This window comes from Oreochromis aureus, linkage group 5 (genome assembly GCF_013358895.1).
Source record: "Oreochromis aureus strain Israel breed Guangdong linkage group 5, ZZ_aureus, whole genome shotgun sequence".
NCBI lineage: Eukaryota > Metazoa > Chordata > Actinopteri > Cichliformes > Cichlidae > Oreochromis > Oreochromis aureus.
Window position 1 is genome coordinate 8,249,750 of NC_052946.1, and position 17,846 is coordinate 8,267,595.

General features: G+C 40.3%; 1 protein-coding gene across 6 annotated transcripts in view; it reads right to left on the minus strand.

Annotated features, from left to right (window-relative positions):
• Window positions 1-17,846, minus strand: part of chl1b (cell adhesion molecule L1-like b) — a 67,624-nt gene that overhangs the window by 33,556 nt on the left and 16,222 nt on the right. Inside the window, exon 1 of one of the 6 annotated variants that reach the window (XM_039612533.1) lies at window positions 7,060-7,079. The exons of 4 other annotated variants lie outside the window; for them this stretch is intronic. The gene's annotated coding sequence lies outside the window, so the exon portion shown is untranslated. Of the gene's footprint in view, window positions 1-3,405; window positions 3,425-7,059; window positions 7,080-17,846 lie in introns of those variants that run through there. One more of the 6 variants, XM_039612532.1, reaches the window with a different exon arrangement.

The window sequence follows — 17,846 nt, forward strand, 5'->3', positions numbered from 1 at the left end:
AAATGGAGGGAAATGGGCCAAGTGGAATCTGCCTGTGCAACTTTAAGGCTCTCTCCGAGTGACAGATTCAGTGCACTCTTCGATAGACTTCCTTGTTGTCAACAAGACCAAATCATTTTTGATTACTTATCCATTTAATACAAAGGCACTTGTGATAGCATCATTAATGTCTTGCCATTCTCTTACTTTCCCAAATTATGCCATTGATGTATTAGGGCTAAAAAGTGGGCGGGGGGTGTCCTGTTTTCACATTCTCAAAAAAAAGGAAACCACTGTGTTTTCATAATAACACAAGTTAATAATCTTTGGGCTTAGAGATTTAGTTAATGGAGAACTCAGAGAAATTAACTTGGGCAGTGGAGAGAGAGAATTTTTCACTATCTGTTGACATTACATCGACTACAAGAATAAATCAAAGTACAAGTGGAACATTAATCAATTAAAAATAAATCAGCCTTTTTTTTATTAGCAAAGAAAAGTGGGAATAAAGCCTGTAACTTCCAAGTGATCTACTAATTATATTCTTGATTTATATTGTGATGTACAAAACAGCAATCAACTATCAACATGTAAGAGTCTAAAATAAAGTCTACAAATTCCTGAACAACCGTCCACAGCCAAACACTGCGAGTCTAATTGCTGGTTCCTGGGACTGTGCTTTGTCTCTCTGTGCAGTGTTTGGTGGTAATGTTCCAGGTTATAAATTTAGGTTCCTGTCTTTGTAAGCCCCATTTTTAAACAGTCTGATCCACTGAGCATGCAAGCCGGGCCATAAATAGCCACAGTAGCTTCATCCGTTTTATCCCAGACACCTTATTTACCTTATTTCTCCCAGACAGTCCTTTACTCTTAAGGTAACCGTGGGCCTGAGAGACTCTGCAAAAAGAAAAAGTTTTCCTGGAAAAAGCTCTCGTCTCTCCTTTCTCTTTGACTACCAGAACATGTGCTCTGTCGGTTGATTAAACCTTTGTTGTTTTGAGGGAAGTGTTCTGTCAGCTCATACTGTGAAAAGAGTAATAGATTTTTTTAGAGATGTGCTTTTCTGTTATATGCTCTATCTAATGTGCTGTGTTCCCTCTTTTTTAATGCCACTCAGAATTAAATGTAAGACCAACTTCACAACAACAAAAACAGAAAACAAAAACTACATCATTTATTCTGTGTTAGCTTCACCCATTTGCTTTTGTTGAGCTAGTTGATGCTTGTGTTTTAAAGGTGTTGTCGGTCTTTTTTTGTAGTTATTTAATAGAAAAAATATTCATCTTCCACACCTCAAGCATCATCAAGGCTCTAACATACATGCATAAATGTGTTTATTTATTCCAAATAATATGGCGGTTATTGTAAGCAGATTAGACATGTGCTAATATTAACATTGTGCCAGCTGATTGTAGGCTTGAGTGTCCTAAAAATCATATATTCTCTCTGATAAAAAGTTTGATTACACCGTCACATTGTAATGGAATATATTAACTGACACTATTAACTAAGTGCCAGTACAACAATGCTAGATCAAACCCACTTACACTAGCGCCAGTTAACAGCAGCTAACAGAAGCAGCGCTTACTGACAGAAATGTTCCTCAACGATTTACCTCAGTATCGCTTTCATCACGCGACAGTGAGCTTCACTGGCTTGTATCAGGCTCCTTTCAAGAGGTTTTACAGCCTCGTCCAGAGTAAATAGGTGTGAACAAAAACTGAGGTAACAGCTGACTGCACTCACTACAGATGAACAGCAGCCAGAGTTATTTGTCCTACAGGATTATGCAGTTGACTATTGACATCTAGTGGTGAGATTTTACATACTCTAACAACAGATGTATCCTTGTTCGTGAACTAATTTAATTTTGCTGATATAGGCTTTCATGTCAAAAATGTGTTCACATGTTGGACTGCAATATTTTCCACTGTACCCAATTTTACACTTCACACAAAATACAGCATACTTCATAAACACCTTGACTGAATTTGTGCTTCTTCACGTCATTGTGAGTAACACCCACAGCACGTGTTCTCAGCTAAAATAAATGCACATCATTTTCATCATATTCAAAGATACCAATAGGCTCTTAAGTAGCAGTTTAAGGCTAAGTACCTTCAAGATGCAGACTGGAGCAGGCAGGGATTTAACTGCTATTTGCCATCATTACTGAAGAAATGATTATGAAAAAAGATTTTAAAATTCTGAATCGCTACGTCTGATAAAATCCTAAAATCCTACTGCCCACGTTTTAGCATTTTTAAGACATTTGAAAGACTGACTTACAAATTAACTGTCAGTTCAAATTAAGGCCTTATTTTTACATGAATAAATTCAGTGCCTTTTAACTTCTTGGCATTGATTCCAAGAGCTTTACTGCTTTTCTTCACACTCTAGTACTGTTTACTGTATCACTGCGCAGCCTTTTACTTAAAGAAACAATTCTGGCACGCCTTCACAGTACAACTGGCAGGATCTGTCTATCGGTTTCTTGACTCCTATAGTTTAGCCATCTGCTCTAGCTTAACACCCAAACTTTAAGCCATAAACATGTACTAACAGATCATATAAAAGGATCAGACAATGTAAGGAAGTATTTCAAGGAAAAATACCACACTAGCAAGTTGTTTCGGGAGCATTCTTCACACTTGCGAACACGTTGTTTGGTAACAGGGTGGGGTCCAAGCAGGGCCATACAAAGTTCACTACAGTAGGCCCTTGAGCTGGCACCATCTGCTCCTTTCAAACACAAAGACAACAGGCAGAGAAGTGTGGGTCTACTGTAGTCTAATGTGCAAGCCTGTAATAGGATTAAGCAGATCCTCGTCTTGTCAGACTGGATTAAAATATCCCGCGTGCTAAAGACCTGCGATGGGAAGACAGCAGCTCCGCACGCCCCTCTCACAGGCTTGATAATGCCTCCACTCTGATTCCCATTTGATCATTCAAGAACAATTAAAACAATGGACCAGCTGATTAACACTAAGCTGCAATTGACTTGCTTTGCTTCTGATGTGTCTAATGAGTTGTTTTTCAGCCATTTTGTTCCTCTTTTTTCCAATCAGTTACTCATTTGGCATGCGATTCACACACGCTGCCTGGATCAGGGTGGAAAAATAAAGCTTGTAACTGTTTTTTGGGGGGGGTTTATGTCGAAATTAATTTTCCTGTGTTTAGACATTTTGTCTTACCCATTTACTCCTCTGAATTTAGATAGGATTCTAACCTTTTGGCAATTATAATCCTTATCAGTAGTTTTCTACAAGCTTGACCATGCAATTCATCTGATATCAAAATATTAGAAAAAAGAAAACAGGAACAAGATGATAAATGAGTATAGGAAGCAATAAGCGATAACATGCTTGACTAATTGAGATCTGGCTTTACAGCACTTCAGAAAGCAAGACTGTTCAATTACCACACCATTAATATTTCAGGGATCTCTAGCCTTCGGATGCCGAGAGCACTGGGAGCGCTGTGGTGACAGGATGAGGATGGAAGAGGCTGTGGATGAGAAATGAGAAGAGATCCTCAGGTGTAAAGGAAATAGAGTGGGTGTACTGATGAGCTGAGGGGTTTGTGACCTCTGTGTTGTGTATGAACTAATGAAGAAAGGCCTTTGTAACCCTGCAAGAACTCTCACTACCTGAGAGAGGCAGATATACTACACACTGCAGTGAATCTGCAACTGCAGCAAGACGATCATGTGACCAGCTGGAAGTATGAGAATGTATGTTGTAGTTCATTAGACAAAAGAGAGAACAAACAACTGAAGAGCTCTTCAATCACTAGAAGTTTTCATCTTGTCAGTAATGTTTCTGCTCTATTCTTTACAAATACAAGTACACAACAGCTTTCCCTTCAGCAGTGTGTCTCAGTAAAGTCTGCGTGTAATATTAAGAAACAGGACTGAAACATGTACAGACAAACCCTCATCATATATGGTAGCCACTAACTCTTACTTCTGCTCTGAATTATGAGTTTTAATTATCGTCTGTTGCATAATTCATATGCCTAATGAAAACACTTGGATGGATCGCCAAAGCATGTCACATGACATGGTAATAAATCATCCAGGATGTATGTGCCATGCTTTGAGAGTCCTCACTCTGAACCTGTTAATATGTTTAAAGCTAAAGGAAGGTTTGCACTGCACCTGTCTGCATCACAGCTTACAGCTTTTTTCATTTTCTCTCTGATCTGCTCTCTTTGAAGTCCCACAGGAGTGGCCCTTGCCCAGGACAATAATCACATTAGCGTGTGATCCTCGCTGAGTAGCCCGGCAAAGAGATGAAATTCGCAAGTTGGACTGCAGGCACTGGAGTATTATTTTGTGCTCCACTCCACATTCATTCATGTAGTCTGACTGATGCTGGCAATTTCCCCAGATGAAACTGTGCCACAGCAGGACATGATCGATGGCTCTCATATCCCAAATCCTTACCTCCATCAGACCCTGTGAGCAATTTATTTCTGCCAACAACCAAGAAATTCGGATGTCCCTACAGGTGTTGGGAAAACCTGTTTTTTCCAGAAATATCTTTTCGCACTCGGTCCATTTTTAATCCCTTCAGGTGTCTCATACACATGCAGTCCAAGTGATCATTTCAGCCTGTGAAATGAGAGGCTCTCTGCTTGCTGAAATTCCTCATTTGAATTTCCTGTTCCGTGCTAGAGCTGAGCATCTGGACAGTGTTACCCTGGCTAAGCTTTTTGACACATCTGTCGGATGTGTGGCCTCACTCCCTCGCCCCTCTGTCGCTTATTAGGGTCGAACAGAGTTTATCTTGTGACAAATGGAACGGTGAAAACTACAGTCTAAAGATTTACAGTGTTTAAACACAACAAGGCAAAATCTCAGTGTTTATATTAGCTGCTCTCCAGCTGTAAATGCAAATCAAAAAGTAATCTAATATGTCAGCTATCAACAGCAATTTTCAAACAGCTACATGAGGGATTGGCTAAAACATGTTTCCAGTTGTTAAAAGAAATGCTTCCAGTTTTTTTTTACTCACTGTACAAATTCAACAACCTCAAAACATCTAGACATGAAGGAAGACACAGGAAGCTTCTTCTTTAAAGGGAACAGTTCCAAACATTCAGTGCAGTTTCATTACAGCCTGCTTTTGGCACACTTCTTTTAAAGCACTTAACCGATGAAATCGAGTTGCTTCCAAGAACGCTATCTTTGAGTAAATGAATGGATGAGCACATAAAACTAATGTGAGGTCTGCAGTGATGCACCTTGAGGTCAGCTGAAAAAGTCAACACCTTAATTGATGTAAATATATCTTGGCAAGAAGCAAAGGACAGGAAGAAGAACGAATGTGGACAGAGTCTGGATTTGTTTAGCGAGTTCCTTGGAAATCATCCTGACAGAGTGTACTGCATGCTGCTGCTTTAACTCCATACGTCGGAGAGAAATGGCAAAGAAAAATGGCAATAAAGCCTAATTACACTATCAGTAGTGCTGTGCAGTGTATGTACCCATACACCTGTTATAAGTTCAAGAATAATGTTAATGCCCAATTGGAGTTTATTTCAAAGCCGCTGTGAAAACATTAATTATAACAAGTCATAAAACGTTTGCTTAAAAACAGTGATAGATGAGCACTGACAGAAGGATCGTCTGTTGTAAACATATTAAGCCGCTACAACTGTGAAAACACCTATATGTAGGCAAGAGCCTTCCACCTTAAGAACATGGACTTTTTAGCCACTGTGGTCCTCATGACCACAACAAGGAGTGACAGTTAATTTACTGAAATCAGTCATAAAGCACTGAGACCGGCCCAGGATTCAGTTTAGCGGTGATCCAAATGTACCATCCACGCTGCCCCAAGAGTCAAAATAAAGTCCCAGTTCATGCCAAATCATGATGATGTCTCTCTGCCTCTTCTCATCACTGCAGAGTAGATCCAGACTGTCAAAATGCAATCTAGTTTCCAACTGTGAGTCAGATTAAACACACTTAGTGAGGATCTGGAAAGACAGTATGTGTTTGCACACTAATTTGTGAGTGTGTGTGTGTGAGAGAAAGAGGGAGATGTACTCTTCTAAAGTCAATTTAAGCATCCAAATACTGAGTAAATACAGATATGGTTATTGCTTAAATCTTCTATTTAACAGAATCAAATATATCAATATCTTTGTTGTTCCAGTCAGCAGAGTAAATCCTGAGCATTCTTCTATGAACTGTGAACACCGGAAAAACATGACCTTTAAGGAAAGTCATCCTAATCGCCTTGATTCATTCAGTGGGGTAAAATGAATGTTTTGTTCCACATTATTTTTATTTTTACTTTTTTGTTGAGTCTCATAGTCCTATTTTGTTTCTTCATTTAGTCAACATAAGGTCAAGTTAGATTTATAGTAAAAACTACATTGAAACATTGTTACACAATCCTTACAAAGACATAAAGTGCCAAATTCACACATATCTAGACAATACTTTTAATTTGTCACATAATATGTCTCCAATTACTTAAACTATGGGCACTTAGTTCCATAATAAATATGATAATCATTAATGTATTAGACATCTGACTAAATGAGACCAGAAGGAACAATTACCTACTCTTTAACATTTCATTTTTCTTATGACAGTTGTAGCACAACGTAATTAGTCACGGAGATGATTTGGCATTGGTTTAGTATTTCAAAATCTATTGCATAAAAAACAAGGGAAAATCTTTTGGAAGTGAATATTGTGACTTATTATTGCAGGGTTTTTACTATACAATATAAAGCACCTTTAGGCGACTGTTTTGTGATTTGGTGCTATATAAATAGAACTGAATTGAAATGAAAAGTAACTGTAATGACTGGTTTTCCTCCATATTATACATCACCTGCTCTTTACCTAAAGTGTATTATATTTGGAAAACGCAAGAAGGCAACCAAAGGTACCATCGTCTGTTTTATCCTTTAAATATTTTAAAATGTGAATTAAAAAGCAGTTGTTTTTTCTTTATGGCCTTTGCTTTTGTGGAAGCCTGCACACTGAAAGGCCAGAATATGAACCTGAATGTGCTGCAACAGCTTTACTGACATCCTTATATTATCTAGGGTACTTACAAGCTTTCACTTGATTTTCGGCACTGGTGCCCATGGGAAGGGTAACAATTCCGTTATAGGTAATAACATTCCCAATAAAAAGAAAGCATGACAGGAAAACTCTGAGTTCAGCTGAAAAAGAAGAACGAAAACACAGAGGGTGCTGAGCCCAGTCCACTGTTGTGTCACAGAAGCCGGTGATGAACACGCACAGAGCCGCTGCAGTCATACATGTTGCCAAAGCCTCCAGCTTGGCAAATGCACTCATTAAGCCACTGACAATCGTTCCCACAAAGCCTGATCTAAAGGCTATTCAGAGGAGAGTGGAGGAATGCAAGTTCCATCTTGCCCCTCCACCTCCCTTCAGCATGAGCAGAGACGTCTGCACCTGAAGGCTCGATAAAATGTGTTAATTTGCAATGGTTAGCTGAAGAAAAAAATATGAACAGTAAGCAGGGTGGGAGTGCCGATCACCCACTGTGTGAAAATCTGTTGAGCTTTGCTCTTGCTCCAATCTTCTTCTGTCAGCCAACGACAATCTACTTAATTGTTAATACCGCTGAAGATTGTCGCCCAGCATTAGCCATTGTTGGAGCTTTTAAAGCATGCTCCCATGGCTTATCTCCGCACAGTAAGCAGTGGAAAAGCCACTGGGTTTTTTTTTGTTTGTTTTTTTTATTTGTCTTTAATTCAAGTGGACCTGATTGTTTCACACTGGTGAACAGGAACTTCACGACCATACAGACAGACTTGAGTGGAGGGTGGGTGACACGTCTGGGGAAATCATAGTGTGCAGAGAGCGCTGAGACTGTTGATAAGAGTCCTCCACCAAACCATTCTCTCTCTCTCTCATAACACATGAAGGGGGAAGGGAGGACTCCCAGTCTGGATGATGTATGGTGTGGACCTTAGTCAAAGACTTGGGTTTTAACTGGGAGAAAAGCAGAAAATGAAAGGGGGGAGGAGGGTCATGCTTGAATTATGCTGATGCAGGTCGTAACCACGGTAAAGGCATTGCTGCTTGACAGAACTTGATGGCGCTAATGACAAGGTTGTTATCACTCGGGCCTCACAAATGCTGACAGTAAACTAAACTAGTGAGGATTGTATACAAGTATAAGATGGAGCAGATACAGCAGGGGTTTGTGCATGTGTATTACTAGTCCTGTGGCCTGCCTGGCCTAAGCTGACCCCCCACCAGGCTTCAAGACCAGGGGATTTTTTTTTTTTGTACATGAAAGCTAGAAACTAGCTAATGTATCTTATTGGTCTGTTGCAATTTTTAAAAAAAGATGTTTTATGCACATGTTAAATGAATGTTATACATAAAGCACTTGGACACAGAAAGAAATGCATGGGTGAATGAGACATGTTATATAGAGTGAATGGTAAATAGAACCAGTCCATTTACCATTCACTTACATCCATTAGTTACTGAATATTTTAGTCCAGAGCATTCTTTGCTGTATGAGAACTATATAGGCAATTAATGGGAAACAAACTCCTCAGTGACTCTTTTTTCTCTTCAGCTATTAGAATTATATCAGGTTGGCAGTGTTACTTTTATTATGTGTGACATTAAATTGCCTCCCAGTGCTGGCCTTTTCACAACTGTCAAAAACCTCTGTGGCAGAGGTTTTTTTTGTTTGTTTGTTTTTTGGGTTTTTTTTTTTTTTTTATCTAGTTTGAAGTCTTTATTCAGCAAACTGCTTTTAAAATGCAAACCTGATGAAGGAAATGCTGATGCTGGAGCTTGAGATTCAGAACTACCACTTGGAGGGGGGGTTACGGGGGGACACTAGTCTTTTCATAATGAGTGCAGCCAGCCAAAGTCAGTAACTGAGAACACTCACACGCCTTTGCAACGCCAGCGCCAGGCCCTCAGAGCCCCTTAACACTCTTTGAGCTACAACAGGATGGAGCTTCCATTATGGCCACACAAACAGAGGGAAGCCTTATGAACTTTGCACAAATGCTTAGTGCTCCGGGGCTGGGCAGCTCTGGAAGCTGTGTGAGATGGGTAGGTACCGGGGCGAGCTGCCAGTTCCGAAAAGCTTAGTGTTCATGCACTCGGGCCAGACAAACCTGACATTGTCCCGGGCACTGCCCCGGGGAAAGCCTCTTCCCCTTTCTCTCTGCCGCTCCGGCTCATTCACACTTTGAGCTCAGTTGATTCACTGATTTGGACGGAGGCAAGAAGGCAAACATTTATTCACATTGTGAACCAAGCCGAGGAGAAAGTGTAAGCACATCAGTCACTCAGTAAACTCTCATAAATATAGCTGGCTTATTTTCTGCCCTTGCCGTGCTTCACGGGCCACCTGATGTGTCGCTTGTCAGTCGCTCTCACTTCACAAGGGAGGGACTTATTCACAAATTGAATTTAAAATTAGATAATCCGCTGTCTTCTAGCAGTTAGTGTTTACCAGGGCTTTAATCTATGACTCATCTCTTATCTGCTTCAAACAGCAATCGCTAAATGCTATCTGACCACTACATGATGGAAGACTACAGCCATGTCATGTCTCCAGAATTAAAATGCAGCTCTCTTTACATGCTGCCTGATGAGCAAGGTTTAAAGAGAGGAAAGCAGGAACATTTAAAACTAGAACCACATCGCTCCCCCATCGGCTGCTCTGAGAGCAGGAGAAAAATGCAGGTGGTTACACTTACCGTTCATAGCCCCGCTAAAACCTCAAAATGTAGCTATGGGTTTGCAAAGCAGGTGCTTATTGGTACCTAGAAATTACCTTCGAACTGACTGGATATGATAAATGCTGCAGCACTAAATGGAGTTTTGAAAAAAATGGCAGAGCCATCAATATCCCTGAAGGACAAGCAGATTGCTGAGAAAGCACGAAGACCGATTTGCACTTCTCTCACCATTTGGCAAATGTGCTTGCGTCACACGGAGTGGGGCTTTTAATTGAACTTTGGGCCCACAGCCCATTTTACCAAAAACTCGTCTGTTAGTCAGTCTGTCAAAAACGGTCAATAAGCCTCTAACCTGGCACTCCCAGATAGACGCAGGCCAGCCTGCCTTTGGCTGATACCAACTTCTGTATTCTCGGCAGATTCTTTGAATCAATGTGACAGCCAGCGCATCTTTTTGTATGGGTTTTCGTATAGGTTGTCATGGCAACGGGTGCCCCTATCTTCATACTGATCACTTATGCATTGAAAGTTTTCCTGGGTTGATGCATTGTGTAGCGGCTTACTGCAGCAGGCTACATGCTTCTGTGCTTATCTCAGGTCACAGTCTGGGAATGGCGTCACAAACAAGTTGCGACTCTATTTGAACTCAGCAAGACGCCGTGCGTTATTGCCAGAGATGTGACTGGTACTGTTTACGACCTGTGACTGCAAATGGAAAACAGACGAAATTCCAGCAATGAAATTACCCACATTTATTTATTATTCCCCATTATCTGTGGCACTTTAATAGGCCCCACTCAATTATTTCCAGATCTGTGGTGACAGCTGATTTATTTGGAGTGGTGCACTACAGAGACACTGATCAAGAAATATCTTTTTTTTTTTAAATAACAGAGGTGGGGCCTCACTTATACTGTGACTTTTGTTGTTTTTTTAACTGCACTACATTTTTTATATTGTAATAGCTTAAGAAGTGTCTGCAAGCACGTGATAAGTGGTTCCAGGTCATTCCAGTTAAGTAAAACAGAAAAGTCATACAGCAGGAGATTTAAGGGAGAGCAGAGAGCAGGCCAGAGAGGACAGGAGAGAGAGGGGCAGTACCAGACTGTTATCCAGCTCTCTCAGCCAGACTGCCGGCCATCAGAGTATCACAGATGGTGCGCTCTGCGATCGTGGCAGTGATCAGGGGATCTCTACTCCTGATTAGCACACCTACTGAACACAATGTGCACAACGTCTGTTCCATCTCTAGCTGCATGAGACAGTAAGGAAGAAAGCACAACAAACAGTGCAAAACATAATGTTCGATATTCTTGAGTCAAATAATTAATTAAACAGTCATTAGTATTTGCAGAACAACTTCATTCCGGTGAACCCACGCCTTTTGACAGTGCCTGAAAATAACCATAAATACTTATTGGAGTTGCACAGGTAGATTATTTTCTACTGTATCTGTAGTATCAATCCAATATTGGCATTATAGCAAATAAAAACATTCCTGATCCCAGAGGCCGATATTTATCTATTGTGTTATGTCAGTTTTTGATAAGAAAGATTTATTTGATTCACCAGGAGACTAAAAGTAACTATGCAAAGAAAAAATTTGTCTGCTATCAGCCAATGTTGATACCAACAGTGTGTATTTTAAAGTCATAACAATCAACATGTTTAACCAATAATACAGTAGGTAGCCCCAAATTAACTGTTGAGCTTATTATATTAGGGCTGGGTAGTTAATTGCATTTTAATTTCAGTTACAAATTTGGCTTCCAGCAATTATGAAAACAAGATAACAGACATAAAATGATTCATTCTTTTCTGCTGCAGAGCACTTGTTTGGTACGCCCTTTACAGCAGTGCACTTTTGCTCCTCCCAAAAAGCCCAAAATATAGTTCAGCTGTAGCCACGATGATGAAAGGAGAACCTTTATTCAACAAGATCTATCTAAAAGAAGTCGAAGGTTTCAATAGGTGACTGCGTGAGAGATCGTTAACAGCTCTGGCTCTGCGCTCGTCTTCAATGATGTGCAACCAAGGTGTTGGAAACCAAAATGTTTGTTTGCTGTAGGCTCCCCATCGCTTACCCTGCAGATATCATCCAAGTCAAGCTTGCTGCTGTGTGTACCTCTCATTGCCCTGTCTGCACCCGCAGACATCCTGCAGCTGAGGCAGTGAGCAGTTACATGGTGTGACAGGCTTTATGGTCAAAAACACCCAAAGTCTGGGCTTATCGTCCTACTACATGACCCAATGTCCCTTACATCCAAATCTTTTTTATCCACATTTATTTATGTACCTTTTAATAGTCCATGAAATTGTCCATCCATCCATTTGTTATTTTAAATAGGCTATATTAAAATGTTGAGGAAATTGCCTGTAAAAAGACACATTTGTAAAGTTCAGTGAAACCTATAATTAATTCATGCACAACAAAAGCAGACCAAACTCTGGACAAAAGCAGCCAGTCTCTTCTAGATTCCTATCTTCTCTCCTGTAGACAAGTTCAGATGAAGCGCCCACTTGGAACTCAATTTAATCATGTTTCCCCCCACAGAATCAATAAGCTATTTCCTCCCCAGGTCACATTTAGCAATGGAGAAGGCCTCTGTGCCACAAAGTGTGTACACAGCTGACAGAGAATGCAGTGGCAAACAGAAGCTTGAAAATGAATTCATTAAGATAAACGCGGTGTCTCTCAGTGAAATGTGTAGGCATGGTAACCAGGCTTGGATCTGCTTTGAGATACACCCTGGACGTAGAGCCTTCCAAACACTTGAAGGTATCACCACACGCACACACACACACTGTGCACAAAATTACACAAGTGCACAGACTAGCCTGAATCAAATCCTCTTCCCAAGAGAGGGTGGATAAGCTGTAATTTAATGGAAAGATCCTGCAGCCAGGAAGTTAAATGAGAAGATGATCATCTCCATCACCAGCAGCCCACCTGTCAGCAGAAACACTCAAAGCATCGGCAATGTCTACTCCTCAAAATTATTATGCCAACAAGTAGGATTAATTATTTCCAGAAAACAGGCTTTTTTCCGCCTATAGTCCTATGACAAGAGAAAGGGGGGCAGATAACTTAGTCACATGCCGTCTCATAATAAGCCGCAAGGATCTAATAGCCCTTTAAGGAGTGTCCTGCTGGTCCCCTCTTCATACACACACCTCGAGGTCAGCCCTTCAGGACTGCTGAGGCAGAGCAACCCGTCACGCTACACAGCTAATCCCGCAGTGGAAAATGTCGGTGGGCTCCGTCTCGCATGGACACACAACGAGAGAGAGACGAGGAGGCAGGACCAATATTTGAGACGAATTAAAGATGTGTCTGTGGAGGGCTGATGGGGTTTAAAGGGCGAGGCCTCATCCGTGTGTGTTGTTGGACAGACATGCTCATCAATAGGCCGTCTGCACAACTTTTCAAGCCTCATCCTCGCGGCCATTCACAGAGGAGAATAAGGAGCACCACTTCAGTGTGTGTGTGGGCTGACAGTATTGTCTAGATGTTACTCGCCTTAGCAACAGCAGGAAATCCTTGGATATTTATTCGAGATATGTCACCCAAAAGACCACATATTTCTTAGTTTTTTCTTTCTTTTTTCACAAGTTTTAGACCACAGGAAGCCTACAGTGGTGGGAACCTAGCATGCCCATTCTTCTCAGAGACTCTCCTGATAGCCAATTAGCCAACGTCAGGTGTAGTAGCCCACGGGCACAATTTCACAAAGTACACCAGAAACAGTATTACCATGCAAATATCCCCACTGGCTCCATTTGATAAATTGTTCTTATCAGTGTCTAGTTATAATTTTTTATGCTTTATGTGTTCCAGGCATATCGAGCACAGCACATGATACTTGTCTCAGGTTAGTAGTGACTTATAAAATCTCAAATCAAAAAAATGATTCACTCTGTCTAGAAGGGCCAGTTGAGAAAGTGCAAAAACCTGACATTACGCCATTATTGCCTATAGCTTAATAAATTGCAGTGTACCTGCAAAATTTATAGATGTGCATAAAGCAGCACCTGCTGGCTTGGAGCAAACAGGCAGTTTCCTCATTCGATGTAAAATGGAACGGCCAATAAAAATATCAGGTTTGAGTCCTTGTGTTACCATTTAAGTGCACCGCTGGTAAAGTGGAATGACATCACTGTGGAGAAACCCATAGAACAGGAATTGTAACCATAGCACAATGTGTGTACGCAGCAATATCTACCCGACATCAAACAGCCATGACAGATATAGAGTGCGTCTCCAAATCAAGAGCTTAAAGCTCTCAGTGGTTCTAAGAGCTGCTGCCACATGAAAAGGATGCTTGAACAAATGAAACAAATGCCTGTTTCAAACTGAAACATGAGGCACACCCAGAAAGTTATCTTTTCACAACTTGAAAGGACACAAGGGGCATTTAAAAAATCTAGTGAAAGGGGCTTTTGGAATTGGTGCCTTTGTCAGGCTAACATCAAAAGCTATGCCTGAAGACAGAATATCCTTTTGTGTTTTTGCACATGTGGGTGGAGGTCTTCTGTTTGTTGTATTAAAAGTCATACAGAGGAGACAGTGCTGTTTTTTGCTTTGTTTTTTTCCACACAGGCCTGTAATATTATGCCAATTTCTAACTCTACAGTTATAAAAATTGAAATTTTCCACTAGAATGGCAAAATAAAGATTGCTGGTTTGATTTACTCACACATCTGTAAGGCGCACCATTTTTACATGGTAATTTAAAGAAGTATTATAAATCAGATGTTGCTACCTGTTTTTTTTTATATAATTAATAAAAAAACATCTTTTTTGCTGACTAAAGAATTGTCCATGTAATTACCTTTTCTTAAGTTAAACTGTAGTATAACTTTTTTATTGTATGTCATATAAAGGCAAGAACCTGTATGTATTCTAAAACACTAATACTGATTTTTTAAAACTGTTTAGCCAATAGAAAATAAGGACACTTATCCGTTTTCTCAGTGTTTTGGTTTCGTTTATTTTTTGCTGCTTTTTTACAGAGTGACGCTGAACTTTGTGGGAGGCATTAACAGCACCATCCGCAGGTCAATCAAAACCTTAATAAAATCTTTAAAAAGTAGCTTAAATACAACCTCAGATCAACTACAAAACAAGCTCTATAAGCTTCTATAAAAGTTGAGGTTTTCATAGTTTGCTGGTCTGGAGCATTCAAGTGTGTGTTAGCAAAATGCTAAGCATGAAAGACACAGGCAAAGATCTTAGAGAAACAACTGTGGCTGCCCCTCAATTTGGGAAGGGTTATAAGCTGATGTCCAACCAATGTGAAGTTCCTGATTCTACAGTTGGAAAGATTATTCACAAATGTAAAAATATGTCAACACAGTTGCCAGTCTTCCCAGGAGTGGACATCCTAGCAAATTCACGTCAAGGTCAGACCATGTAGACTCTACAGGCTTCAAGTTAAAGTTCAAGTTAAAGTATGGACAAGTACATGGTTAGCACTGCTGCCTCACAGCAAGAAGGTCCTGGACACCAACTGGCCTTTTCTGTGTGTAGTTAGCGGGGTTAGGTAAATTAGTGACTCTATATTGCCCAGATGTGTGAATGTGAGTGTGAATCATTTTCTATCTTGGCTGGCAAACTGCCCAGGGTGTACCCCGCCTATCCCTCTATGGTAGCTGGGATAAGCTCCAACCATAATGAGCAGCACCATGAAACCCAAACACAGCATATTAGCACAAACACCTCATACCAACTGCCATGCATGGTGGTGGTGGGATGATGATTTGGGCTTGTGTTGCAACCACAGGAACTGGACAACTGCACTCACTGAGTCGATAATGAACTCTTCTGCATACAAAAGTATTCTAGAGTCAAATTTGAGCCTGTAAAAAACATTTTAAAGACAAGTGGGCTTCAAGTCCTCCAGAACAAGGTCAGAGATTGATCATCTTATACCGTTACACAAACTATTAAATTATTGTACGTGAATAGAGTTTCTTATTGTATTTTGTTTTTACCATGACTTCATGACTGTATTTGATGTGCAATTGTTCTTCTCTAATTAATTATTGCTGCTGATTATTTGGGACAAGTGCTGATATAGACTTGTAGGGAGTATTAAAAAAAATACTGATATTGTACTGAGCATTGAAATATTAAAATTAGAATTAAAATTCACATGAAAAAAAATCCAGCATCCATGCCTATTTACACAATGCAAAATATGCATTTAGTTTTCATTGACACATGTGTAAAGGGTTTAAAGAGTGGGAGGCTGAGAGGTAAGGCAGTAAAAAAGCTCTACATTTCAAATGAGCAAACAGAGAGTTCACTGAGGTCTCAAGAGGCATCAAGTGGTTAGAGCAAAAGGAGCCTGGCTTTCTCAGACTGTTAATGTATGTCCAAATGCTGAAGGAGCAGCATCATTTAGCTGCTATGCTGTGGTCTGCACCGAGTGGGATAAAATCCAATTTGCTTAATCATAAAATCGAACCAACAACAAGGCAAGGGAAGGGAAGGAAATGAAGATAAAAATCATTAGTGCTGGCATGCCATCTGTATCCATAGACTCAGTCATAGAAACAAGAGGTGTATTATAATCACACAAGCTGCTGCAAACACTGGCGCATTATAGATTTGTTTGGTGGCTTGGAAAACATCCCAGTAACAGGTTGACCGACGGAGAGCTGGGCACTGAGCTGATCTCCCGGTAGCTCCATGTGGTGGCTGGATAATCAGGTTAACTCGTGATTGAACACAAAGCATTGGATGGTGTGTCACGGTGCTCACAAAGACAAACAACATAAAAGTGCTCTTGTTGATTGAAAGGTACCAGTGAACTCAGGCTCAGTATTTCCTTTGATGCCTTTGGTAATGTCAACAAATTAAAAGCAGCATCAATGATGGAATGGCAGCAGAGAGAGAAAAGAGAGCCAATGAAAACAGAGGTAGTTCATCGGGAAAGGATGCATCACTGACTAAATAATAGAAAGGTAAACGTGACTTTTTTGTCACGGTGTACACAGTCTCACTGCTCTCAGTAGAGTGAGCAAATATTTGACTGACCAAAGGTAATCTGATTGGCTGCCTTTAGACTGGGTGAGAACCATTCAGGATGCTGACTTATATTCACAACTTGAAGCACTTTATTCTTAATTCTATAAAATATAGACATTATATAGATACATTCTCTGTCTCATGCCAGTGAGCTCTCATTACATTACTATAATGAAGTTAAAGAAAAGCAAGGCAGTCTGGTGAAAGGTCTGATATTTAAAGATTGTGTATATTGAAAAAACAACAAATGAATGTAGTTTATTTTCTGTGTGACCTAGTGCTGATCAAGTGATCAGGTCTGAAAAAAGACATAAGAACCAACATCGGGGCAGTATGAATTAAGAGAATCATCACATCCCTAATCAATATCTATTTAGCAGGTAAAATGATCCAAAACAATAAGGAAGCATTTTTGTTCACCATTTTTCTCTTTACTTTCATCACCAAAACACTCTGACCATAGAGGGCTAAATTAAATAAGAACAAACATTAAACAGTGAAGTGCAATCTATTTTAAAATCAGATTTTTACACAGGAAAAACCTCAAACGATGTTAATAAGGGCTTAACAAAATCACACTACAGCAAAGTAAGAAGACCGGCTCCCCCACAAGGAGTAATTGAGTCCTGTTTGAAATTAATGGCAGGTTATTAATCTGAGCACTGCTCAGTCTACCACCTCACTAGCAGTGTACACAAGAGTATATCATGTCCGTGCTATCTAAACATCAATAGCACCACTTGGAGTGAAGTCTTACGAGATTTCACCTCAGTTCAATTATTTCAGTCTGCTGCTTATGTTGTCTATTTGAAACAGGTGTTTTCTTCGGTTTGTAAAACGGCATACTGAAAATGGAATTAGGAGGCGAGAGAGTAGTTTGATGCACTGAGTTGTCCGATCGTTTCAACCGGTCGATACGGCATTGGACCTGCTCGACAGGTTGACAGGAATGTCGCTCGAGAAACACAGTTTGAGCAGATGACATAATATCAATCGAAAAAACCTGTAGGCTGGTGCAAGACTCTGCAGACTTCTTTCCAGAAGCCATACTGATAAGAGGTAATTACTTTCCCAAGCAATCACTAAACCCTGCCTACCCCTCATTTATTTGCTTGCAGAA